The sequence below is a fragment of the Nymphaea colorata genome, chromosome 1 (assembly GCF_008831285.2).
Source record: "Nymphaea colorata isolate Beijing-Zhang1983 chromosome 1, ASM883128v2, whole genome shotgun sequence".
Taxonomy (NCBI): domain Eukaryota; kingdom Viridiplantae; phylum Streptophyta; class Magnoliopsida; order Nymphaeales; family Nymphaeaceae; genus Nymphaea; species Nymphaea colorata.
In genome coordinates, this window is record NC_045138.2 from 19,216,267 (window position 1) to 19,242,685 (window position 26,419).

At 39.1% G+C, this 26,419-nt stretch overlaps 1 long non-coding RNA gene across 1 annotated transcript; it reads left to right on the forward strand.

Moving 5' to 3' along the window:
* The first annotated feature begins 2,126 nt into the window (after nucleotides 1-2,126).
* LOC116267485 (uncharacterized) lies at nucleotides 2,127-5,513 on the forward strand. Its single transcript, XR_004175593.2, has 3 exons — nucleotides 2,127-2,307; nucleotides 2,654-2,800; nucleotides 5,198-5,513. It is a non-coding gene; the product is annotated as an uncharacterized LOC116267485 (long non-coding RNA).
* Nucleotides 5,514-26,419: the final 20,906 nt, after the last annotated feature.

Genomic DNA, 26,419 nt, shown 5'->3' on the forward strand with positions numbered 1-26,419 from the left:
ATGAACCATCTAAATGTTATGGTCCCATACGGGATTCAATTCGGACTTGGTACAAGTCAGGGGCAGGGGGGTCCGCTCGGGCCATGGCCCGGGTGAGTTCAGAAAAAAAAAATTTATATGTAAAAAATCAAATTTTTTTAATTTGGCTCAACCCGTCACTCTTGTTGGCCCTACCGTCGCTCTTCTTGGCCCAACCCACGGATGGTTTGTCCTGCCCCTAAAAAAAATTCTGGCTCCACCCCTGGTACAAGTGCTGGGCAATCAAGTAAAGGGTTGATAGAAGCCCATTAAATCCAATGTGATGGGCAAAAGAAAGGGAAGTGACATCCGTAATCTCTTGTTAATCAACAGTCGGATTTATGGTTTTTAAATAAGGAAACGTTTGATAGGTTCGGATATGAGATCTAAACGGAGTTCTATGGTATTGAGAATAATATATTAGGTATTGAAAAAAAAATAGTGTTCTTTCCATCTTCGTATTAATCAAATAAAACATTTTCTTCTCACGATGTGAGGGATTCATTCAATGTGCATGTATCATCCTTGCTAGATAGTTAAAATTTAAAAATTTGTTGCAAAAAAAGAATTACTAAACTTGCATTAACCTTGATTTATGTGTGGCAACGGCTTATAGTGACTTTAGCAACCATTTGTAATCTTTTCTATTTTTAAATTTTAAATTCACTTTTCTCTGGCGGTATAGATTGAATACACATGGGCTTCTTGTTAGCTGCACGCAGTGAAAAAATCTTTATGAAATCTGTGTTAATGCAAGTTCTGTTGACCACATAGGATATTATAAATAACTGAGCTTCAATTTGGAAACAGGTTTAGTGTTTTTATCCCCATTTCATTTGGATCCGAGTTAACGTAAATTTGAATCAGATCTAGAAATTATATTTCATGGTAGTACGATCCGTGGGATCAGATTCCAGACATTCTTTTTTCCAGTTTTACGTTTCCTTTTATACAACAAATAAGTTTTGAAGTGTTTATCTATTATTTTAGTATTTTTCATAAAGAAGCCTATTCGTGAGTCAAGTCGGAACTTGGATTCTTCTCCGCCTCCGCTGACTCATCTAAAACCAAAACAAGAAAGATCGAAACAAACAAAAAGGCAATCCATAAGTCATTCGGCAAAAGTTGGATGAGGAAAAAGTGAAAGAGCACCGCTAAAAGAGAATTTTAATAATTCTTCGAAAACAAAGCACCAAAAATGTTGCTTTCATTTTATGTCTTTTCGCTAATCTTCAGTTAACCTTCCCTGTTTACTCATGAAACTGCATGACTCTAGTAACAAAAAATAGAGACAAAAAAATTGTGCTTTAGTATTTCACGTGCGATGTTAGAATGTGTGAAGGATATACTACCATCAAGTATTTTGTACATTTATTAACGTCGTAGGTGGAATACCATAGCAATCAAATATGAAAAAACCTAATTGCACATATAATTAAACTTTCTTGAAACTACTCGATGTCTTTCCCTTTAAAAATCTACAAGAGACTTTGTCGTTTGCTTGAAAAGGTAGAAGGTTAATGTTATGATATAAGATTGTAAAATTTGTGACACCTACATCTTATTGGAGCTAAAACTAATAGGCTAAACCACTATGGGGAATAGTAATAAAATCTTCCTGCAATGCTCTATAGTATACATACACCCCCTCATCCAGCCATGCTGGTCCTTTTATGTCGATCAAAGTCGGAGAAGACAAAACGACAACACAACAAGTTGGAAGTTGATTATAAATTGTCGAATTTCTAACATTTGGGCGACCGAAACAGGGGAGGAAGACCAACTGAAGTCGTTGCTCAAATTGATAAAATTCTTCGCGCTCTTTTAAGAGGGAAAGATATGACGGCGCTTAAATTAATAATGTGAAATCTGCGGGATTACATAGATTACAAATATTAATTTATTTAGATACTGATTATTCAAATTAAGAGAGAAAGGACAGAGTGTCAGTGAGAATAATCTTTGTTTGCTGATTCAGTTCAGTCCCGCTCTGAACTGAAACGTTTTAATTGGATCAATAAATGTTGGACACTGGGTCTGAACCATTTATTTCCGCCTTGCCCACCTTTAAATCCACTCCAGCCGCCTTCTGGAGGAAAAGAGGGAGAGCGAGAGAGAGAGAGAGAGAGAGAGAGAGAGTTCTGGAGATTCTTTGCTAACGATCTTGGTGGCCTTTCGTAATCTTCTCTTCACCAACTAAATAGATTGAAAGAATCATAGTCTTGCTTGACATTCTTGCCGATCGACCCATTTCTGGAGATTCTTTGTTGACGATCTTGGTGGCCTTTGGTAATCATTTTTCTCTTTTCTTGAACAGTTGTCGATGTCTTGTAGGTGTAGTTTCATCCCTTGTCGATTTCTTTTATGTTCTCTTCTTCTATTTGTTTGTTTGCATTAACGTTTGTAATTGGGAGAAGTCTTTGTGGATATATGAAGGAAACATGTGATACCTGTGGTTTTTTCCTGCTGCATGTGGAAGAATTATGGTTTCCAGATCAAATTTCAAGCAACGTTAATCGTTATCTTGATGACATTTTGGATTTTCGGATTCTTTCTTTTCTAGATCGCATATTTCTCTTTCATTTTGGAGAGAAATATGCGTTTATTCACTAATGCTTCTTCTTATTTCTTCCAGATTGTGTCGGCCTACCAATTGACTTTATCATCAAGAAATAATAATCCCTATCCACAACCACAAGACATTCTTTCTCCTCATCTAGATACTACGAAGCGAGGCAACCTTTTCTTCTTGATCGCAATGCAGCGATGGCTGATGCATCAGGTTTGATCCCCAACTTTTCATTCTTCCTATGGTGGTGATTTTGGGCGGTTCAGTGAGGTATCGTCTTTCCTTTTTGGCTGTTCTTTTTCCATTTTTGCTGGCTTATGGTGATCGTATTTATTGTAGCGAAAAATTCTGTGGATCATGAAGAAGACTTGCATTAACTGCCTTTCTTCCAATCGCTTATCGCGTAGTTTTTCACGACAAATTTCCAGCAACATTAACCGTTTTCTTGTTGAGATTTTGCCTTTTCAAGCATTGTTTTCTCAATCTCAGATTTCTGTTTTATCTCTTGCTCAGCTAGTCAGTGAGATTGGCCAAGTTTCACCTCTTATCGTTTATTCTCTTGATTTATTGACGATCTGTCGAAGAGACTTGCTTTTCGTGCTTTTTCCCAGTTACCTATCTGAGAATTAGGGTTCTGAGAGCTTCCTATAACGTTGGCGGTTTTGTTAATGGGATTCGGTCTTTTCCTTTTCTCATGTTCTTGCTCAATTAATGCCGGCCTATTTCGCTTTCTTCTTTGTCTGCGGCAGTCCGTGAAATTCGACAGTAGGGATCTTCAATTTCTTTCTTTGTTATTCTTATTTCACTGTTGGAGTCACCTGTGTTTCTACGTTTACTTGTGTGAAAATCAGGGGAAAGAAACAAGTCCCACTCAACATTGGCCATTCTCTTTATGTTATTTTCCCCTTTGTTTTTTCATGCAGCTATCAATAATAGATAGTGGATCGATGTATACGGGTCCCTTTTTTTGGCACTTGTATTTATTATATACGTTCTACTTAATTCCTTGAACCTGAACCTCAAGCACCCTTGCGCAAAAATTCGTCGTAGGAACCCAATTTCTCCTCCCATTTCTCTGATTTTGCTTTTGCTGATCCTCTTCCATCTAGATTAGCGTCTCACGTTTGTAATGTTCTATTTTGTGTTCTATTCAATTTTCTTCTTCTTGGTATTCTTTTCCCCTAAACTATTCAAGGTATTTGCGGAGAGTGTAATTGCGGTTTCCTTTTTTCTCGTCGTCTTCTGGAGCCATATTTTTGTGCTTAGTTTATTATTACAGGGAGCTTGTCTAACAATTGTTAAATTAATTTCCTTAGCTCTTTCTTGCTGAAGGTTCCCTCTCCAGCATGTTTTGCAATATAACTCTTGTGTTATCCCTCTATATAAGGAACCATTATGAAACAAGTTCCATGATTTGCTTCAGACTTCTTGATCTTGTGTTGTTTAAATACTTGTTCTTGTATGGTGTGTTGCATATATCTGAAAGCTTGTACTTGAAATAATGAAAGTAGTCAGTAGGACCTTACATCACTATGTTATTTTATAGCCAACATGACGTGCATATGATCGTCTAATTATATATTTTACTAGGATCCAATTCATCTATGAACTCGTAAATTCACGTGCATGGGAAGCATTGACAAACCACTATGAATATGCTTCCTTTGCGTAAAACGGGTCAGATGGCCCATGCTTTTGTTAAAATCTTGTGTGAAACACTAAATTTCCACAATTTCAAATTTCAAAGTTGTTTATTCATCTCCAAAAATTTCATTGGGTTTTCAAATTAGAATTTCAAGAAAAACTTTTGAATCAAATTCGAAAATTTTGATAAAAGAACTTTTAATGATAACGAGAAACTTGATAACCGATTTCCAGCTTTTGCATCCAAGTAGTATCTAACTTGAGCATCAATGCTCTTAGCTGGATGCTGGATTTAAGTTTGTGCTTACGTCTTAAAATTCAACATTGAAATTGGACTAAAATAGAAAGTTTTTTGTGAACTTGAAATTGTGATTTGAATCCAATTATCAGTCTTAAAAACATTCAAAATTTCATACTTCTAACTTATGAATTGCATATTTTAAATTTTAATTGGATTTCACCTTTTTGGTTCAATTCCATGGGCATATTTCAATGTTAAGTTTTAATTTTTCACATTTTGTTTTAATTTATGTTTTAACCATAATTTTAGATTAACCATAATTTTGGATTCTTCAATCATATTTATAGGTTTGATCTTCCAAAATTTTGGGTTCGTTGATGTACTTGATATCAAAAGGCTTGTTAAAATTGAAGTGCTTATTTTGTTTTTACTCGAAGATCAGTTTCACATTTCAGTCTTGAGATTTTGACATTATGCATGAAATTAGATTTGCTTACTAACCTTATTTTTGTGATTTCTAAGCTTCACTTATTGATTTCATGTTTGAATTTAATCCAGTCAAAATTTATGTGTTTCAAATTTTAAGTCATTTTACTAATTCATCATTGAAGTCTTTTAAGTTTTGAATTTGTACATTTCATGTCCAAATTCTGATTGTGAAGTTTGAAGTTTAGTTTCAAATTTGAAATTTGTCTTTATTTTGTTTCTATATGATCATCTTTCAGTTTTCGTTTTTGAGGAGCGATAAAAAAGATGGTTTGCGGTTGTCAAGCTAGATGAGGATGAAAATAGAACCACATGAGGTTACACTCCCGATGGAATAAAATGTGCCTCTTAAACTGCTATGATGTAAATTAGAACTTGTCCAAGAATGGGAAATGCGTCAACCCGCCAGTTAGTGTAAGGGTGTTATGTTTTTTGTAACCTATAAATACTATTTGTCTTTCAATTTCTTCCAATTCAGATGAATTTTGATAAGTATTGCTGTTGCCTACACAGCAGTATGATAGTTTTGAGGTTTGTCAACATTTATTGATCTATCAAAACCTTTCAGAGGAAAATTTCCTTCGTTTGTGCTGAGTACTATACGACGTTGTTGTGCTGCAGACTTGATAACTATCAAAAGCTTATTGGGTTTCAACTACACGTGGGCATTGTGCTTGCCCCCACAAAAGCCGATTCGGGCTGGCTCAATATTTGAAACCCGAGCATGGAAGCTCGGATTCCATGCTTGAAAACCCAACAGAGATCGAGCTTAACTCGATTATAATAAAAAATAATTTTTAATATAGAATAAAATTTTAAACATAAAATATTTTTAATAATAAAATGTAAAAGATGACGGGGGAGCCGGAGTGGGTAAAACAGTACTCATCATGGAATTAATCAACAACATTGCCAAAGCTCATGGGGGTGTATCCGTATTCGGCGGATCCATTCGTCATAGATCCAAACAGTAGAAGTGAACTGGAAAACGAATTAAGTTCTAAGCTAAGCTTTTGTGATGACCTAATCTTCTTGAAAGACAGAAAAAAATGAAAAAAAAAAATTATTCGTTCTATTTTCTATTCTCCACCCCCAGAGAGTCGTTTTTTATTTTTTAAAAAAATATTTAAATGATAGATAAAAGTACAAAAGCTACCCTTATTTTGGTAGCCCAAAACTAAGGCCGGGGTCCCATCCAAAAGGTCCAGCTGGGGTTTTTTTTTTTTGTACGACAAATAAGTTCTGTACTTTTTATCTATTTATTTTAGTATTGTTTTTTATAAAGAAGCCTGTTCGTGAGTCATGTCCATACTTAGATTCAGGCGAAGACGAAGCAAACTCATCCTAATCAGTTCTGTACTTTTTATCTATTGTTGGCCGGGGGGATAGATTTGGGAATCGCCCGATTGGCTTACGATTGAATTTTTACTGGGCCATGAGTCATGACCCAAAGCGATTCAGCACCGAAACTCCAGCCACTAGATCAAGAATTGGCTGATTTATTGAATCGGAAACTCCGACTGAAATCACTTGAGTTTGATTCAACGGTTATAAAATGTAAAAATTTCTCTTGATTTTTTAGTTTCCAATTTTTTTTTTTGTTGTCCGTGAAAACTTATCTTTAAGTCTTTAGTATCGGACTTAAATGACTAAAACTTATCTTTTAGCAGTGCCTTTGTAAACAAGTCAGCCAGCTGACGCTGTGAGGGAACAAAATTAGTTGAAATGCTTTCGTTTTTTATTAGGTCACCAACAAGGTGGCAATAGAGTTCAATATGATTTGTTCTTTCCTGTACTACCAGATTAGCAAGGCTGATTTGTTATGACAAAGTAATTCCACACCTGAAAATTTGGAAGCAAGTATTTTAACAGTAAGATTTCACAACTAGTGTCTGCCATTGAGGGGTATGTTGCTTCAGTAAACGACCTTGACACAGTTCACGGCATATTTGATTTTCCATAAAATTAAGCTACCTTCTAAGAAAATGTAGTAGCATGTTATCGACCTTCATGTCTCTTTACATGATCCCCAATAAGCAAGAGTATTCATTTGATGGAAACAATAGTCCTATTTTGTTTCAAATATTTTAACACCCTCAAAGCTAATACTTTGTTTTAAATATTTTTACACCCTCAAAGCTGCTTTGAGGTCAAGTGTATTTTTTTTGGGAGGAAGCGACATATAAATTTCTTCATCCAAGCTGTCATTCAAGAAAGCATTGTAGAAGTCCATTTGGTAAAAAATCTAATTACGCTTGACTGCAATTGATAGATGACATCGGACCGTAACAAACTTTGCTATTGGTGCATATGTTTCATTGTAATCGATACCTTCAACTTGTGCATACCCTTTGGCAACTAACCTTGAATCTTTCAACCTCACCATTTGCTTTGTATTAGATGTGGTAAACCTACTTCCAACTTATGGGTTTAATATCATTTGGAGGTTCAACTAGATCCCAAGTTTTATTAGCTTTTAATGCTTCAATTTTAGTTTGCATAGTCGTTCTCTAATTTGGATCAAACTCAGCTTGACTATAGGATGTGGGTTCTAGAAGATGTGAAATGTTTAACAAGTATGCTGTGTGAGCTGATGAGAAGCAGAAAAAGGGAGGACTTGTGAAAGAGGATACCTCGACGAGGACTTGTGAAAGTGTCAGTTTAAAGTGTTTCAGTTTCCCATACAGCACACAGAAGCTGCTGTTTCTAACAACAGCAAGAGATGATGTTCAGGTTTTTGTGTAAACACTAAGTACAAGTACCCATGCACCGAAGACATCTCATATATGAAGGCAACAAAAGATGTGCTGCATCCACTCTTCAGGAGCATATATAGGTAAATCTTACCACCCCAGTCACCTGGTTTATAGTCTGCCTTGTCAGACTAAAATAGGATGTGAGCAGGTAAGGATCAGTCAAATCAGAAGTCTGATCTTACATTTGAGATAGTGTCTGTCGGTCGTTAACATTGATAACAAAGTCATCTTCAACTCATGAACTTAGGGTTTCGACATGCAACCACCCCCGTTCATTAAGAAGGCAAATAATAACATAAGTGGCTACCCATGTTGCATAAGCATGGGCGTAATGCAGGCTTGGTGCAAGCATGGCTATCACAAAAGAACTTGGACGTCGGTTCAGCAAGGGTCATGTAAACAAAATAATCTTATATATACATACATAAAAGACAACTATAAAATTGAACTAGAGACCATGCCATAACCAAGTTAACTTAGGTGCAGTGGCCTGTTTGGTGACTCCTGTACACATAGGTAGGAAGAAATTGAGAATAGACTTGCACCTAGAAAAGCTAACAGTTACCACCATCTAGGGTCGGTCCCAGCTGCGGCCAAAAAACGTTGCCGAAGGCCGACTCTAACACTCCCAAAATCAATTGGAGGGGGCTAATCGAAGTCCTGAAACATCAATGCCCAACTAATGAAGCCAGGACAAGTCCGACTAGACCAAGCAAGAGCAGGAGGCACCTGTCTCTGTTCACAGGAGGGGGCGGAACTCTAAAATTCGTATAAAATCATCCGGGCCTCCGATTCATCTGAAAATTGGTGAGCAGCTCCTCCAAATGGTTATGAAGGGATGCCCAGAAGATGGAGTCCAACCGAATCCTCCATAGCCCACTCGTTGAAGGGCATCCAGGCAAAAATCTTGCAGCTCTCAAGCAGGTTCAGGTGACTCACCGGGTGCCTCGAACTTCAAAAACTATATAAAATCACCCACAGCTCAGAATGAGCTGAAATTTGGACTGTAGCTTCATCTTATGATTATGAACAAACGCTCCAAAAATGGCTGCAATCTGAGCACCCTAAGTGTCACTCGTTGATCAATGAAGGTGCCGAACTGTTACAGAGTTCGGTTCTGTTCTGAGCAAATGCAGAAGACAGGGTAGCAGACTGCTAATCACAGAACCTGTCGCACTTCAAAAAATCACAGAAATTCGACCTCTACTCCGATCCCCAAGTTTTACCTCAATCCGAGCTCTCTACTGGTCACTCGTTGAGATTCAATCCTCCAGGTTGTCGCAGGTCAGAACAGGTGTTGAATAGAGTAGACCGCAGCTCCTCTAGTCGATTCTTCACAGAAATTGGGGATTTACCCCAAATAGAGCTCAACAATGCAAATTAATAGTTCAGAGCCCTAACTAAGAATAGAAGGACCAAGATTAACACACCGGTTCGAATCGAAATCGCTTCAGAGGCCAGAAATCAAGGATCCGCCGAACCAACGGCGAGTTGTTCCCGGATTCCGTCCAAAAGCCATAACTCTCTCAAGTCTTCACGGATTTCGCTCATTCTTGGCTCAGAATCTCCGTTGAGAAGTTTGGGAGATGACCATGAAGTCCGTTTGTGCACAGACCCTCCCAATATCTACAGATTTCCGCCTGATCAGAGGTGTCTAGGCGGCATAACAGGGGAAGACAGCAGCGCTGGTTCTCCCGTTCTTTTCTCCTTCGATTCTTCCTCCAATTGCCACGAAACTCGCCCAGAAGGTAGATAATAATCCGGAAAACTGAATGGACGAAGTCTCCTTGGCTGAACTCGCGTGGGATTGTCTGGAATCAGTGTTAGACTGTTCGCCCGAAGGAGAACTGAATGTGCTGATCCTGAGACGCTCTTCACGTTTGATCAGTCCTTCGATCAATGAAATACCGGTTGGAATAGCCGGTGCTTTAGGCCAGAACTAGCTGAGATACGCACAGGAACTCCTCCCGTTGAAGACGTTGATCGGAACAAGAATCCCCAAAGGTAGAATCGCTGGAGTATCGATATTTACCTTCAAGACTGGAGACTCTCGGATGTCAATGACAGAAATGTCGATCAACACCTTCTTCTTGGCTGGTTTCAGTCAAGGTAACCTATCCATTGGTGATCTGCCGTTGAGGCTGAGCGCCTAGCCAGAAGAGAGCCACCGTTGAGGCTTCAGAAATGGTCGATGATCCCTTTCTGCCTCCCTATGATCGAACATCGCCTCTCGGTTCCTCTATGGTTGAAGAACCAGAACGGTAGTTCAATCTCTCTCGAATGAAAATAGGGAATGGAATCACTGCTCGATCGCCGTCCACACTTACCAATCAATGCACCTAACCGCAGGTCGCCGGAAGCAGACCTCTGTTGAGGTTTTTGGTCATGGTGCTACAGGAACACCATGGCTGAAACTCTTCGCGGGAGAAGAAGCTCCAGACTTTCAAACCAACACTCCTTCCAAGAAGACTACATTGATAAAAACTTAAGTTATTACACTCATCTCAGTTATTACACTCATCCCTAAGCTTATATAGCTTAGGCGGACCGGGACGTGCCCTGTCTCGTACCGAGACGCTACAGAAATAAAAGAACCAGTACTGAAATAAGTTGTACAAAATATCAAACAGAGTCGGTAAAACTCTACTGAGTTCACTCCGAACTCACGCCTGTGATAACTCCCTGCCGTGATGCTCTAGTTGGGCCGAAACCCACTTCACCTAAACTCGGTCTAGGTGGCCTTCAAACGGGACTGTCTTGGTGTCCTCGCCTCAACTCCTCCTGCATGTCCTTGTGATGTCCAGTCTGCCAGTGTACTATCCCTCTGTCCCGAAACAGTCTGTTCCTGCGCTGATTCTCTGACCTGGAACAGTCTGTTCCTACGCTGACTGTACGTCCTGGTGCAGTCTGTCCTAGTCCTCCTGTTCCTGAATGGTCTGTTCAGAGCATTCCGGTCTAAGGACAGTCTGTCTCCGTTCTGGACGCCTGAACACTTCCTCATGCTGGGCCTCGTGTGATGGGCACTCTAGACTCCGCTCGAGTATGAGTGGCTTGAGTTGGGTGAGGAAGGTAGCCTCACTTCGCCTGAGCACTGTAGCATTCGTCTCTTTGGTGGTTGTGGCTGTAGTGAAGGATTTAACCTCACCATTCACGTGGACGTCGTCGCCCGCATCTCCCTCGGATTGCTGGTGCTTGCCGCGGTTAGCCTCCCTTGGCTCCTGAACACCTACTACACATGGGCTAAGAAAACCGTTAGCTTCACAACAAAATACCTTGACGGTTTGGCCCACGATGGGTGTGGCTCCCTCGCTCGGAATAACCTCACATCATGCGTGTCCTCGAGTTGTAGTTGCGCCTAGGATGTTGATAGTCTGTGTGATAACCTCACAATCCCCCAAGCGTCCTACTGTGACATGCAGCTGGTCATCTCCCTCCTTAGCCTCCCTAGACGTTCGGCTGCTATATGCTACTCTCCCGACCAACTGTGCACTAAAGCCTTGCAATGCCTCTTGGTTGGCCTGTAACAGGTCCACCCTCCTTAAAATGAGCTTGTCCCCAAGCTCTTTCTTGGCTCTTTCCAAGGGTCGATGGTTTCAGCCCATTCCGATCTATGCCACACAACCGGTCATCTGACGCACCCACCTTGCACTCTTGGTTTAGAGTAGGTCCATTGTCTATTGGCAGGAATCTCAACCGGGACCTTTGCTGCGAGTTTACCACCTCAACGTCCACGGTCTTGGGCTTGCCATAATCGGCTTTCTGTTTTATCTTCAAATTCCTCAACAAGGGACATCTTGTGGTCCTTGTTGACATCCATAGTACCCCATGCTTCCGCTGCGCATTCATCCAACATAAATTGCGAATTGCGCTGGTATTTGGGACTTTACGTTAGTCACTCCATACCCAGGATACACCTGCCATGGATGCGGTCCATAGTCTCTCCGCAACAGTCCTAGTAGTGACCTTTTTGGCCTCAAAACATTGAGCATTCACCCATTGTTATTGTGCCCAATAACTTCCCACGATCATAGACCTGGCCTTTAAGCCTCTTGGCCTCTTCATATGGCTGAAAGAATGCGGATCTGCCCCTTCGCATCATGGGACCGAGGTTGATGTGATACCTCCCAGCCTTGTAATCTAGTAATAAGGATGAAGAATCTAGACCCAAGATTTTCGTTGACTGCCTTGGACCTTTTAAATCTTATTTGCCAATGACCTGGTCCATAATCTCTCTGGATCATTCCGAGTTGGGACCTTAGTTTAAGATTTCGGATCCAAATCTGGTTTAAGCATTATGGACATATCCTCACACCAAATTTCCTCTTGGCCGTAAGTGGCCCTTAGCGTAAGCTCACCTGACGCCTTGTAGCATGCCAATACCACGTAGCTGGCTGGTGCAAGATCTTCAATCGTTGGGCAGTGGTGTGGTTCTCCTTCTATTTCTGTTGGGACTGAACTTGTTAAGGATTCAGCCTCCTTTCTTTTCCCAGCTACAGGTTTTGCACCCGGTATCTCATCTGGCTCCAAGTCTGCCCATTCCAGGTTGTCATTTTTATTCCTTGCACCTTTGCACTCGTTTAAGGAATCGTATCCCATTGAGGTGTCCTTAGGAATTTCAGTTTGCTCTGTCACCTCAAACTCTTTATCTACAGAAATTTCAGCTTGCTCGGCTGAAATAGGCCATTTATTCTCTTCCACGTATTCAGCCGATTCTGCCTTTCCAGACATAGATATCTCATGCCATTCGGGACTCACAGGAATTCGGCCCTGATCAGCTAATTCCACAGCTTGCCGTGGGTCTTTAGTGTTTTGGGAAGAGAGTTGAGGTTCACCCTCCTCGCTAGTTTCTACCACCGGTTCAGACACATCCGACACTGCCACTACCACATCCTCGGCTAACTCATCCACTCGGTGGCCTGTACTAAAATCACGACAGTCATAGGGAGTACATTTGGCTGTCTCGGTTTCTGCTGGTTTCCGTTTGTAGGTGGATGACTATGTTTTGTTACTACCTTGTATCCTTGTCCGCAGTCTAACCAAATATGCTATTGATTAGTGCCCTACCCAATAATTCAATTATCTTGGGCCAGGCTAACATATGACCCAAAGAAAAAGGGGGACAACCGCAGCTGCAGAACCATGTCAAAGGAACAGATACAATTTTTCCTTGAAGATATCAGGAAGTTACAACTTGTGATATGCAATCAAACACACTCATTTACTTCACCTAAATATAGCAAAACACATGCTATATCAACTTGATTGTACAACATTGCCTAGACACACATGCCGCATTACTTTATTGAGTGATACAAGCAATAATAACTCAATAAGCAATCTATTAGCTACTGCATTTACTTACTTCATCTTAGTACAAGTATAAGAAGAGACAACAAGCAGGACTCTTGTTCCTCATAGGAGCTAATCATGACATCCTTGTCCATAGTCTAACCAAATGCATGCCATTGATTTGTGTCCTACCACATGTAATGCTCAATTATTTTTTTCGCCAACTTACTAGTATAATGCCGTGACCCAAAGAAGAAAAGAAAAAGTCCATGTCAAAGGACAGATACAGCTTTACTCAGTGTTATTTGTATCTTATGACATGCAACCATATCTTACAATCTGTATCCTATACGTCCGAAAAACCTATATGATACAAGCACGATACACAAAAATGCAAGTGCATCGTGCCCGTGTATCCGGCCATACAGGCCATATCTTATGTTAAGGTTCTGTTTTTCAAAAAGAGGTCTGATGTCCCTTATAAAGAAATCATTGTCTTAAGGAAGAAATCACAAGCTTGAAGGGATGAGGATGAAGATGAAGAAGATAATGATTATTGTATCGATTGATAATAATCATGATTGTTACTTATTCATAAACATTATTTCAATTCTCATTTGACAGTGAACGAACATGGGTTATACGTTTTGATGTGACATAAAATACCCTAAAGTTCAGTTAAACTTTTTTTTTGTTAATGTGCCATTACTTATTAAAGATAAATCATGAATGTCCATTATGTATGTAATGAGTTTTTTATATAGAACACATTTTTCTTAATTTTGTCTATTTTTCTCATTTTTATGAATTAAAAAATAAATATAAAATATATTTGCGATATGCTTACAATGTGTGTATAGGTCGGCCCGACGATACACCTTTCACAACATTGGTTTTGGTTTTACTTCCTCGAGGACTCCAGGAAGTTACAAGCTGGGATGTGCAATCTAACACATTCATTTACTTTATCTAAATATACCAAAACACTTGCTTGCCTAAGACAGATATCCTGGTTTAGTTTCTTGTATAACACAAGAACCAATAACAACTTATACTAAGCAATATATTAGCTACTGCATTCACTTACTTCACCTTAATCAGTGTCACAAAAAACAAAAACGTTTTTTTTTCGCTTGTTCATTTTTTTCATGTTCCTTAATGCCAAACAATTTATTTACTTTCTATTTCTTATTTGCTGCAAGTCGACTTATTTTTTCATTTTTGTTTTAGTAATTTTTCACTTATTTTATTTTTCTCCCAGTTTTAGTTTTTTAAGTTCTTAAAAATTTGCCATATTTTTCCTGGTTTTTTGAATCTCGCCATATATACCCGAGAAAAACCTCGTCGTTTAAAACTCTGAAACGTTATTTGTTACTATGACCTTAATATAGTATAAGGGCAAGAAATGACAACTTGTGAGTCATAACAAGCCGGACTCCTGTTCCTCAAAGGAGCTAGTGATGACATATTAAGTGTTGAGTATCGACGTGGTTTGAGATTAATCATGAACCTATAACTTTAGGAAAGTTGAATGACATATACCTGAATTTTATACTACCTTGTGCCTTGGTTTGTGAACCTTTTCGAGATGTGAACCTGACTGAAAATGGACGGATCATATCCATCAAAATCTGTCCTCAATCAGTTTGGGATAAGCATCAAATAAATGAAAAAAAAAAAAAGAAAAATCATTTCCTTCCGCATATATCAACCATGATGAGGTCAAAGGCATAAAAATTGCAATGACAGAACTCATAAAAATATATGGAATGGCCCACATGTGGAAGAAAAAACCTGGAGATACCTTTACCAAGAGGCTGGGTGGGGTTTCCTCCTCAATGTTCGATTGGGATTTCATATTTCCAAGTAACCCCTTCTCTATAAGATTGTGAGCTAAGCACAATGTCGAGATCTGCTGTGTTAGATTTTTATATTTAAACACGTGTCCTCTTTATATATGTGTATATATATTTCATTAATATGCACACACACACACACACAAAATAGTATGTACATACTGTATAGTGCACCATAGGTATACATGTAAGGGTATTGGTGCAATTCTAATGTGCAGTTGGTTTGCTTTTTTTTCTTTTCAGGTATTTTCTATTTTTCATTTTTTCCCTTTATCTGTCTGGTCAGACACTTGGGTCATTTGGACTGGAACAGTTGACCAATCTCAAGAGGACAACCACTGATCGAGTTACTATCCCTACCTTGAGAAACTAACATTTCATTTATTTAATAACTTAAAATGCTAGAAATTTCATTATGAGATGATAGAGGTGTACTAGAAAGGCCCAAGGATTCCTTGCCTCAATCCAGGTTGACCCTACCAAGAAAAATTCATGGTCCTGTAGCTAAAATGGTCCCAATCATATTACCACCAAAGAGAATTTCCACAAATCATATTGATACTACAAGCTCATGTATCTCGAAGAAATGTCCTATGCATATAGGACGCATACCAATAAATGAAAGAGTTTGCCTTGGAATTCATCTCTATGATCCTTCACGTGTCTGCTAGCTAGGCAGATCACCTATCAAGCACTTGCGAGCAAAATGAAGTATCTAGAAGATTTTTCTTTTCTTCAAAAGTGTTATTCTACATTCAAGCAGATCAGATAATGCACACAATATTCATTTCTTAAACAAGCTTGCTCTCCAGTGGCTTAGAAATATCTACCTCGCCAAGGGTGGGAATGGTAAAGTTTACATGTGAGATGAGTATTTGATTGTGTATTTTGCATGATGCTATCATCTATTCAAATCCGTCCTAAAATGGTGACCATGGTGCATCACTTCTCATAGATGTAACAATTGCTAAACATACTGAGTGATGCCAAAGAAAAACACAAAACAGAGACAAGTGAAGACCTTCTAGGACAAGTAGGAACTACAGCGACATGCTCAATCAAGCAGTACACAGTGAACCCACATTTCAGAAACAGAACACAGGGACAACGAAACAGTTTACCAGGGGGAAGGTTGTTGCCAACGTGAAATAATAAAGCAAAATGTAATGCCATTAACAGAGGATCAGGAGTTAGCACAACTGGGGAGCCTTCACCATGGGCAGCTTGCATGGACTCGGTCACTCGAGCCTCAACAAGAATTTTCTGGGGGCAGAATTTACCAGTCCAAGCATTGGAAAAAATTCTTAGGGAACCGTGCCCTCAGTGTTTTACACTACTGGGGAGGTAATGTAGGTATATGCCAGATTAAACCAGCATGCTAGATCTTCAAACCCCAGAGTGGTTTCTATATCTAAAAACACTTCAACATGTCAACAAAATAAGGATGAAGGATGTGTTGCACTATTATTACCTGTAATATATTAGAATTGGAATGCAAAGGGACATTAAAAAATGCTTCAATATCTCAACAAAAGAAGAACGTTGCACTAGCACTACTTGTAATATGTTAGAAGTGGAATACAAAGGTTCCAATGGTAGCTAGAGCAACAGAAACTTTAACATGTCAACTGAAAAAGGATGTTACACATGTTAGAAGCAGAATTTAAAGGTCCCAACGGTAGCCAAGAAGGAAGTAATACAACCCACAAAAGTTTCATCGATCGAGCACAGATATCATAAAGCAACATCATTCAACAATACATAAACTAGGTACAGTAATATGTTCTCGAAACATCAAGATTTATCAATGTTTTGAAGCAATACCACAGTATTGGCAAAAACATCACCACAAAATAAAAATCTTACTTAATTCCAATATCACAATATTTTCCGTTTCCGAACCTTTGCCACATGGGTAATGCTGTGAAGGCAGCATACCGGTATCAGTTGGGTAAGACACCAGTACTGGTACTGTCCCGCGTACTTTTTGGGTACTGGTCAAACAAGACTGGATACAGTCAACGTACCCAGAACAACATCCATCCGATTTAGGACTCGAAAAGTTGACAGAGTCCTTTCCTATCAAAAATTTAGGATTTCCATTTTTTTTAGACCATTTACACTCAGGAAATGGATACAGAGCTGCGTTTTTCATATTTTATTCAAGTTTCCTTTTTTAGAACCTATAAATTTTGAATCATGAATGTGTTATTTTGTTTGTTTGAGTTCTTGTCTTATGTTTATATATATATATATATACACACACACACACACAGCCATACCCCGTACCCTACTTTTTTGAAAATAATTTGAACCCGTAGCGGCACCTATGTGACATAGTTCCATATATATATATATATATATATATATATATAGAGAGAGAGAGAGATGAGCAGGAATCATTCCATTTTTAACTGGTCCGACAACTGACACTTTGAGCCCTAGGTTTCATCCATGGGTCCAGATCTTTATTGTCCTTTTAAAAATGAAATAGAAAAAGGAAGATGGAGGTAACCACCTTTTTCTTAAAAAGGAGACTAAACCCCATCCAAGCATCTCTCTCTCACACACGCAAAAACATGCACTCTTTGTTCTTTCTTTTTTCTTGTATAATTCAGGAGAAACTCTAACACACACAAACAAACACACTAGTTCTTTTGATTCCTTCTTTTATGATTCAAAAAAAAAAAAAAACTCTCAATTGTCAATACTTTTGCAATTTTTCTTAAAAAAGAGACTAGACCCCATCCAAGCATCTCTCACACACACACACACAAAAACATGCACTCTTTGTTTTCTTTTTTCTTGTATAATTCAGGAGAAACTCTAACACACACAAACAAACACACTAGTTCTTTGGATTGCTTCTTTTATGATTCAAAAAAAAAAAACTCTCAATTGTCAATACTTTTGCAAGAAAATAGTAGAACACTCGTAGTTCGATGATTTTTCCTATTATCCTCTACCCTTTTTTTTGTAGAATTTATTAATTTCTTTAAAAGAATTTCAGTAAATAAACTTCTCAGAAAATAGCCAAGCAGGATAATTGTCACCATGATTTAAAGTAGCTGATTGTTCTTCAGGAAGACTGCCAGCAAAACTATTCAGCTACCAAGAAAGTAGTTTTTTTTTTCACCAGCCCTTTGGAAACACACACAAGAAGGTGAAATGAAAAAAAATTGACGTGGCAAATGTGGCCCCAATAAATTTACCTATTCACCTCTCATACGCCAGTTAACTCCAAGACTACATAATTAATTGAAGAAAAGAAAAGAGAACTTACATCATCTTTAAGTTTGATATCCATCTCCTTGTTGCCCATACCATCCATGCGACCATCCTTTCTCCTTCCAGTATTAGTATTTTGAATAATGACCAATGGGGCCATATAACGAGATCATCTCTGTTTGCTGCTGCATCCTCAGCATATAGCAACTGATATATTTTTGAGTTCTCTGAATGCTTCGTATATAGCTCCATCCCATCAGAGAACACAAAGCTTTGTGCAAGCCGAGGTGATCGATGCGTAAGTCTGGATTTTGTGCATTAAATGCATGCATGATAAGACAATGCATGTCTGTGAACTCCTTGGATGTCCTGTTTCAGTGTTATGACAATTCAAAGGAACTTTAATAAAACTGCCATGATGGAATATTCAAACCAGAAAGACAGGATTCAAAAAAAAAACCATAATATATGGGTACAACCGTTTCCATAATTAAATGACTTATGCACCTAGGCAGAGCAACAAAGATTCCTTGTTGAATGGTAAAGAAATTGCCCCCATACACCACTTATCCATACTTCATAATTAAAAAATCAGTATGATCTCATAGAAGAACGTACACATTGACTAAAGACTCTAAACCAAGAATCAGACAAAAAATAGATTCACAAATTACAAAGTAAGAAAATGAGGCTGAAAAGCCAGAATATTAAGTGACTAAACCCCAAATAGTAGCTAAAGTGTAACTATTCCAAAATCACCCAATGATATCAGCCTACTAGTAGTGATCAGCATCATCATCCCAATGCTTTTCCACTAGTAAAATTAACAAAGAGAAATGATCAGCACAAATCCAGGCATCAATGGGTGTATTTTAAGAATTGAGCAAGGATGGAATTGAAGATCAATGAAGTTAGCTATGCCACTCGGTTAAACATAGAACAATATTCAGAACTTAACAAATAACAACTCAAACTTCCATTAAGCTAGATATTAGGACATGATACTATGAAGTTTAACATTTAGACACAGTCAGCCAGTCTAGCTAACAGAATGGCCACATAATTGTCTACGAAATGTGAAACTATTACTCAATTGCAGCAATTTCCCATGTCCTTGTCACATCCAAAAAGATGATAGAAGACCACAAGCAAACAATGTTATTCCAAAAGAATGGTTGTGACTTGGCACTGCACCACCCACAGAAGCATGATGAAAGCAACAGAAGATAGACATGCCAAAGCACGTGCCACCATTATAACTGCATAACCATGACAATTATGAGAACATACTCCTATCTACTCAGACTATCCCATGTAATGAACTGACTAGCATATGAAACGTCACCTCCACAATCTGATGCAAAGAAGAGCATGAGCCAACCATATGCCACCAAAAAATTAATCATATTTTATTTACTTGAAAATTAAAAGTTTAGGCATCTACAATAAAAGGTCAAAAGTTCCAGACAACAACAAATACCCCCTTATGGCGAGATGATTGCAAGACATCAAACATCAACTTATGAATGAAAACACACATACACAACATTAAACTTGTTTGTTATATTGACAGAAGGGCATAAACTATTACCGCTACATGCCCGAAAGAAGAAGAAGCAAACAGGCAATGAAGAGAAAGGTCTGCATACAACCATGAATTTTGGTTTGAAAAAGCAAAAAACAACAAAATAGCCCATTCAAACTTTTAGAAACACCTACATTTTCATGGCTTCTACTTGATGTTGTTCCAGTTATAAGGCGAACATGAAAAAGAGAAAAAAAATTAAATGACTACAATGAAAAAAAGGTTATGAAACCACGAAGAGAAAAAAGGTATCATGAGAATAGAGAAACATTGGAGGATTGGAGATAATGATAGAGAGAAGAATGGCAATAGTCAAGAAAGCTTCGCTTTCTGTAAGCAAAAGATAACAAAAAGAAGAACACATAGGATGTGCCTCGGTTGGATGAAGCTTGTGGAGCAGCACCTCATCCTTTGGCCAAGGGGTATTGATGGAGCAATTTTAGATCCACAATTTTCCATGCTAGTATTGCATTTCAAGCACTCATACTTTCATGCATATGTAGACCTCACTCCAAGTGATGGATTTTGAGTTTCAAGGAAATTGAATGAAAAGATACTTCTAAGACAATTTAGGGAGAAGATCTAGGTAAGAAAAGAAAAAATATAAAATCCAATCCGCAGATCCAACAATCCAGAAAAAAACTCCTTCAAAAGCTGCACTCAAAGTCAAACACTACAAAAAAAAATTCTACATATGTAGTTTGCACTATTCGGAGGCAGGAACAAGCATGTAGCTGTAGGGGTATAAGGCTGCATTTTTCTCCCCAAATTTGAAGGTGGGTTTGCCAGAAACCAAACATTGTTGGGAATGGGAGAATTTCATTGAGTTTGTAACAAGAAGAAAAATAAGAAGAGAAGCACAAGAGAAAAGGGCGTTGGAGGAGTGGGAGCTTGAGAGAAGAATAGTGAAAAAAATCTGGCCTAGTATGCTTGCTGGTGAGGTTGGGGGGTGGTGGGGGTAGGAAAGAACATCAATAAGGACTCCATTGTCCCCACATCTTCCAAAACTAATGGCACATCAAGTGCTTCCATGGTGAATGGAAAGTGTCAGAGGAAAACTAACACCACCTCAACCAACACAAAGACCATTGAGCCCCCACTCTTTCATTCAAGCACAAGAACAAAATAAAACCATATAAATTACCTGTATTATTCAAACAACCAAACACCATATCCTTGAATATCTATGTATCACTCACGATGATTTAATTAATGTTGTCAAACACTACCTAGAACTTAGACGTATAAGATCCGATTAACAGAAGATTGGATCTAAAATTCATCTAAAACTATCAAGGTGGATCCAAATCCATATCCATGTTGTTTAATCAATCATGACAAATAGCTATTTGTTTAATCCTGACAAAAATAAACAAAAATACAAAGATAATTTTTATGAAATGAGAGCATCTTTCATTGAAGACTGGAAAATGGAAGGACTTGGGGGGTAAGGAAGTTGTTGGAGAAAGGAACAGACACTATCAAAAAAGAAAGGAAAAAAGGTATTCTAAATTCCAGTCCTATGCACCTTGCATTGTGCCTAGATTCACAACAACTTTGAAATGTCACACAGCTATTAATGACGCAGTACCGATGTCCAATAGGTACGACATTGATACGGCTACCTGGTATGGCCTTAGGTATAGTTAAGAATCTTTAGATACAATCAAGGCTGTACCAGGTATGGTCAACGTACCCAAGTCTGAATCGATCTATTTTTTGACTCGGTCAAACTTGATTGAGTCTAAGACCATCCAAAAATTGGACCCTTTTTTTTTAATGCACTACGAATAAACATGGTCATTTTCCAATCCTAGACGGAAATCAAAGGGTTGGAGGAGCAGGCCATGGGTCCCCAACAACCACCTGCATCGAGCAACTTCCGATGACCTCCGGCAAAGCAGAATCTTCTCCAGTGAGTAGACTTTTCCATTTTCTCCTGCGATCCCTAGTTTTGCAATCAATTATTTCTCTTTTTTATCAATTCAAGCATGAAGACGACAGAAAAATCATGTGGGACTGACTGTGCGTAGCCAGTGGAACTGTGTGTTGCCAAATAGCATCACGGCACATTGACAAAGGACTGTGTGTTCAGTTGTTAACTTGCTTTCATTCAATTATTTGTCGTTTTAGCATCGTGTGGAAACGAGTATGCTGTCATTTTTTTTCTTGTTAATAAAGTGATGTTTTATTGTTTTTAATCCATTGAACGGCTGAATGGGTCAACACTTTTAAGGATGACTGAAATGGCGTGTTTTAATGTTTTCTTGAAAGCAAAATAAATTTGTGCTACGGGGTTGTTAGAATAAACTATCTTTTACCATTATACCAGATTATCTAGATGTTCTTAAGTTCTTAAAGATTACATAACATATTAACAACAAGTTTCAATTCCTTGATAGTTTCTTTATTATTTTTTCCTCTTTTGCCTTATTTATTTGTGCTCTCACAGCAATTTTATTCTCAGACTATGTTGTTGTGTTTGTTTAAACTTTAAATTCTTATTTTTTCATTTACATATACATATATACATATATATATATATATATATACATAGATGTAGATGTATGGCAGTATTCCCATACAAGTCTTTTGAAAATTCTCCACACTACAACCTATGTCACAGTGGTATGTGGGATATGCGCACATACCAGTACCATTTTTTTCTCATTTTTCTTACATTTTAACGATACTTTTTTGGTTTATTTATGTTTTATGAGATTATATGTAAAATCGTGAAACTAACTATTAAAAAAATGTCTTAACAATGTGTTGTATATATGTGCATATATATATATACACACACACACACACACTTTTGTTTGCCATACCCCTGTACCAAGATTTTCTAAAATTGCTATACCCGCTTCCTGGTACTCATACCTGTACCGATGTGACATAGACTGGCACCCATGCCCATGTGACATAGAAACAACAAACAAGTGAATAAAGCTAGTTGCTGAAATGAAGGTAAGTTAGTCTAATAACAAACTACTACTTAATAATCAAGGAAGGTTTGCCATCAAAAGCACTACAATAATACAATTGATTATTTAAAAAAAATAACAGTCTAACACCCCCCCCCCCATAATGGATATTGCCATTAAAAGAATTAAATTCTGCTACTAGATTATGACAACCTTGGAAAGAACATCCCACCACATCGAATACAGAAGAGCGAACAAAACATCAGTAAGATCACAGGTTTTGTCAAGTTCAATCGAATAAAGAGCTGCCAATATCAGACTTTGTTTTATGCTATGTTCTACTACTTAATTTGTTTCTTTTCTGAGATTCATTGAGTTAAAAAAATTTTCTTCACTTACCAAAAGCATCTCCAACAACATCAAATGCAGTAACTGCAAGCAAATAACTAGCAGATGCTTAATAAGTAGAAAAGCTGGCCGAGACATAATCCTGTCTCATTTGTCTCCAGGAGCAAGAGAAAAGAAAAGCCAATGTAATACCATCTTTAAGCCTGTAAGTAAATATGTAACTAAATATCTCCACAGATAGAAAGTACATAAAGTTCTGAAACACTTTACAAGGACTAACTCGTGCAAGGTTGCAACAACAAAATGAATAAATTGAACGAAGAGGGAGAACCAGTCATCAGAGTAGTAGACATGGAACAGGAGAGACGCATGAACAAAGAATAATGAAAAAAGTTAGCACCGACTGCAACCTAACGCGCAGCGGCTGACACTCCAACGATTTGAAATGATGAAGCCTATACATCAAAAAATTATAATCAATATGGAAAAATTATAATAAATAGACCTACGACAAAATGTGCGAACGTACAGGAACCTTGACAATTTGATATGTCACTTGGAAGTGATAAATAGAAACAGGTTGACCCTTGAAAGGTAATTAATAACGAGGCAAAGCAGCAAAGTCCCAATTTCATGCAATTCCACAAAATTCCTGCTAGCGTTGCCTGCAAATAGACTGTAGTATGTTGGAACTCTGAAAGTGTAAGAAACAGCTGGATTTGATGACTATAGGAAATGTCAGTTACTGCACCAAGTACAGCAAACGAAGTCCATAAAGAAGTTCATCAAAGGCCATGTTCAACAATCACCATACCTATTTTACATCTTACACATACATACATAACACTATCCAGTACATAAGTGAGCAGATCCGATTCCTCACGTGGTATGGAGGGTACCAATGGTATCTGCAAAATACCAGTAACGAGAAGAAAAAAGAAATCCCAACGAAACCACAAAGTTTCGCTGGCACCATTTAAGAATGTAGCTCCACGTGCATGACCATGAAAAGATCATGTGCATGGCATTCTCAAGTTTTTATGCAATTGATGCCCACCAGTATCATGTACTTTTGTCGCTTAACACAATCGGCAGGCATTTTCCATAACACAGTCAGCAAGCAGTTGCATAATAGCAAACATCTAAGCAGCAAAGAGACGGACGATTAAATCAATCACATTCTTGTACATGACCCACAAAAAGAAGAAGCGATTCCAATTTCAATTGTTCCAAATACACAAATCCAATTTCACTAGCCGTCTCTACTAATAACCGATCCGTCTCAGAAAACTTGCATTATAAATTTTCTATCACTTATTTCTCCACCTTTCGCCCATCTTCCAGTCACATCACCTTCTAATTGAATGGAAGAGGACCTGCCGCACTTTATGACAAATATTTCGAACCCACAGCACAGAAGAAATTATCAGTAATTACTATGAGTATATAAACGGAAAAGCAATGCCAAGTCCACCTCCAAGCAATTACATCGGCTGGGACCTCGAGAACCTGGAAAGTGTTACGTGATGTGCATCAAAATTGCCTACAACTGCTCAAAATGATAATCCTAAAAAACAAATTCGCCCTGCAAAACTCGCGTTCCTTGATGACTTGGTAACACCTTTGTTGATGAATTATGAAAAGAAACATCAAAGAGGTCGGAAAAGCAACGTACATAATTAAACCCATTCGTTCTACTAACAAACCTGCCGCAGACGACGCATCGTACAGGGCCAGATTTACCATCATCTAGACATAGCTTCCTCTGTGCCACGTTCTCGTTTAAAACCTTAGTTAGCCTAAGAAAAGCTTTCCTCAACGCGACCTTGTCCACATCCAGAATCACCTCTAATGTGTTCTTTCCCTCGCCCTCATTCGGTCCTCCGTGAATATCACCATGCCTTTGAACCTTCGGCATGCGTAATTCGTCCATCACCCTGCCAGAACTCGGAATCAGCGGGTTGCTGGAGACCCCGGGGAGGCCATTAGGGTTTCCATACTGTAGTATCTGCTGATGCCTCTGCCGGGCGATCTCCTCGTCTCTGAAACGTGACCCGTAGAACCTGTCAGGCTCACCAAAACCTGCATCATCTTCCCCGTACTTCCTCTTCAGAGGATTATCCAAATTCCGGTAATCCTCACGGTCTCTTTCTCGTGGGAAACCAGAATCGAAACGTTCGGGGCTAAACCTCGGGGGAAAGGGCTCATCCATCCCGATGCGGTCCAGGCCCCGCGGATCACCTAATCCAGGATGAGGAGGCCCTCATTCTGTCCTCCGTGAATATCACCATGCCTTTGAACCTTCGGCATGCGTAATTCGTCCATCACCCTGCCAGAACTCGGAATCAGCGGGTTGCTGGAGACCCCGGGGAGGCCATTAGGGTTTCCATACTGTAGTATCTGCTGATGCCTCTGCCGGGCGATCTCCTCGTCTCTGAAACGTGACCCGTAGAACCTGTCAGGCTCACCAAAACCTGCATCATCTTCCCCGTACTTCCTCTTCAGAGGATTATCCAAATTCCGGTAATCCTCACGGTCTCTTTCTCGTGGGAAACCAGAATCGAAACGTTCGGGGCTAAACCTCGGGGAAAGGGCTCATCCATCCCGATGCGGTCCAGGCCCCGCGGATCACCTAATCCAGGATGAGGAGGCCCGTATGGATAAAGCCTATCATCGGCCGGTGGACGCCCAGGGGGAAGATCGGACACACTCCGATGTAGCGGCCAATCTGGCGGTAGCAAAGTACGAAGGGACGCTTCCATCCGCCAAGACAATCGTCCGACGCTCCAGCATGTGAAAGCCGTACGCGGTGGCCGGAGGAGGGACCGGAAACCCGCCTCCGCCACCAGGACCGGCGTCCTGCAAGGATAAGGGCAGACCACCGGAGGCGGGAGGAGGCGAGGGATTTACGGGAAGTTTCGACGGACAAGCAGCCGGCTGGTGAACGAGAAACGTCCTCCTTGGAGGGTTTGGGTTCCGCAGACGACTTCTCCGCCGAGGGGTTGTTGCCGTCCCAGCGGCTTTTGCGGTGTCCGGAGGAAGAGGGCGAGGGCGAGGGCGAGGGCGAGAGTTTATGCGAAGACGATTTCCCGGCCATATTTCCGGTGAGCCAGCGCCAGAAGACACCGGAATAGGGAAATGAAGAATTTATCCGAGCACCAACACCGTTTGCCAAAGAAGAGACGCTGTGGGGCATCGGCCTCCAGAGATAAATGGGCGACGTCGGGGGTCGTACGGAACGAAAATTTCAGTATGGATTAAAATTTGGCCTATAATTTCAATAACGCCTTCACTCGTGGCTACTTATTACACATTCAAGTAAAGATTAAATTAAACGAATTTGCATTTTTACGTGAAAAGACGCAGAACTTTTTATAAGAAAATAAAATCCTTACAAGTAAATGGACGTAAGCCTTCTTATTCAAACAGATATTTAAATTTACCATTAAAAAGCATTATAAAAGTGTTGCTA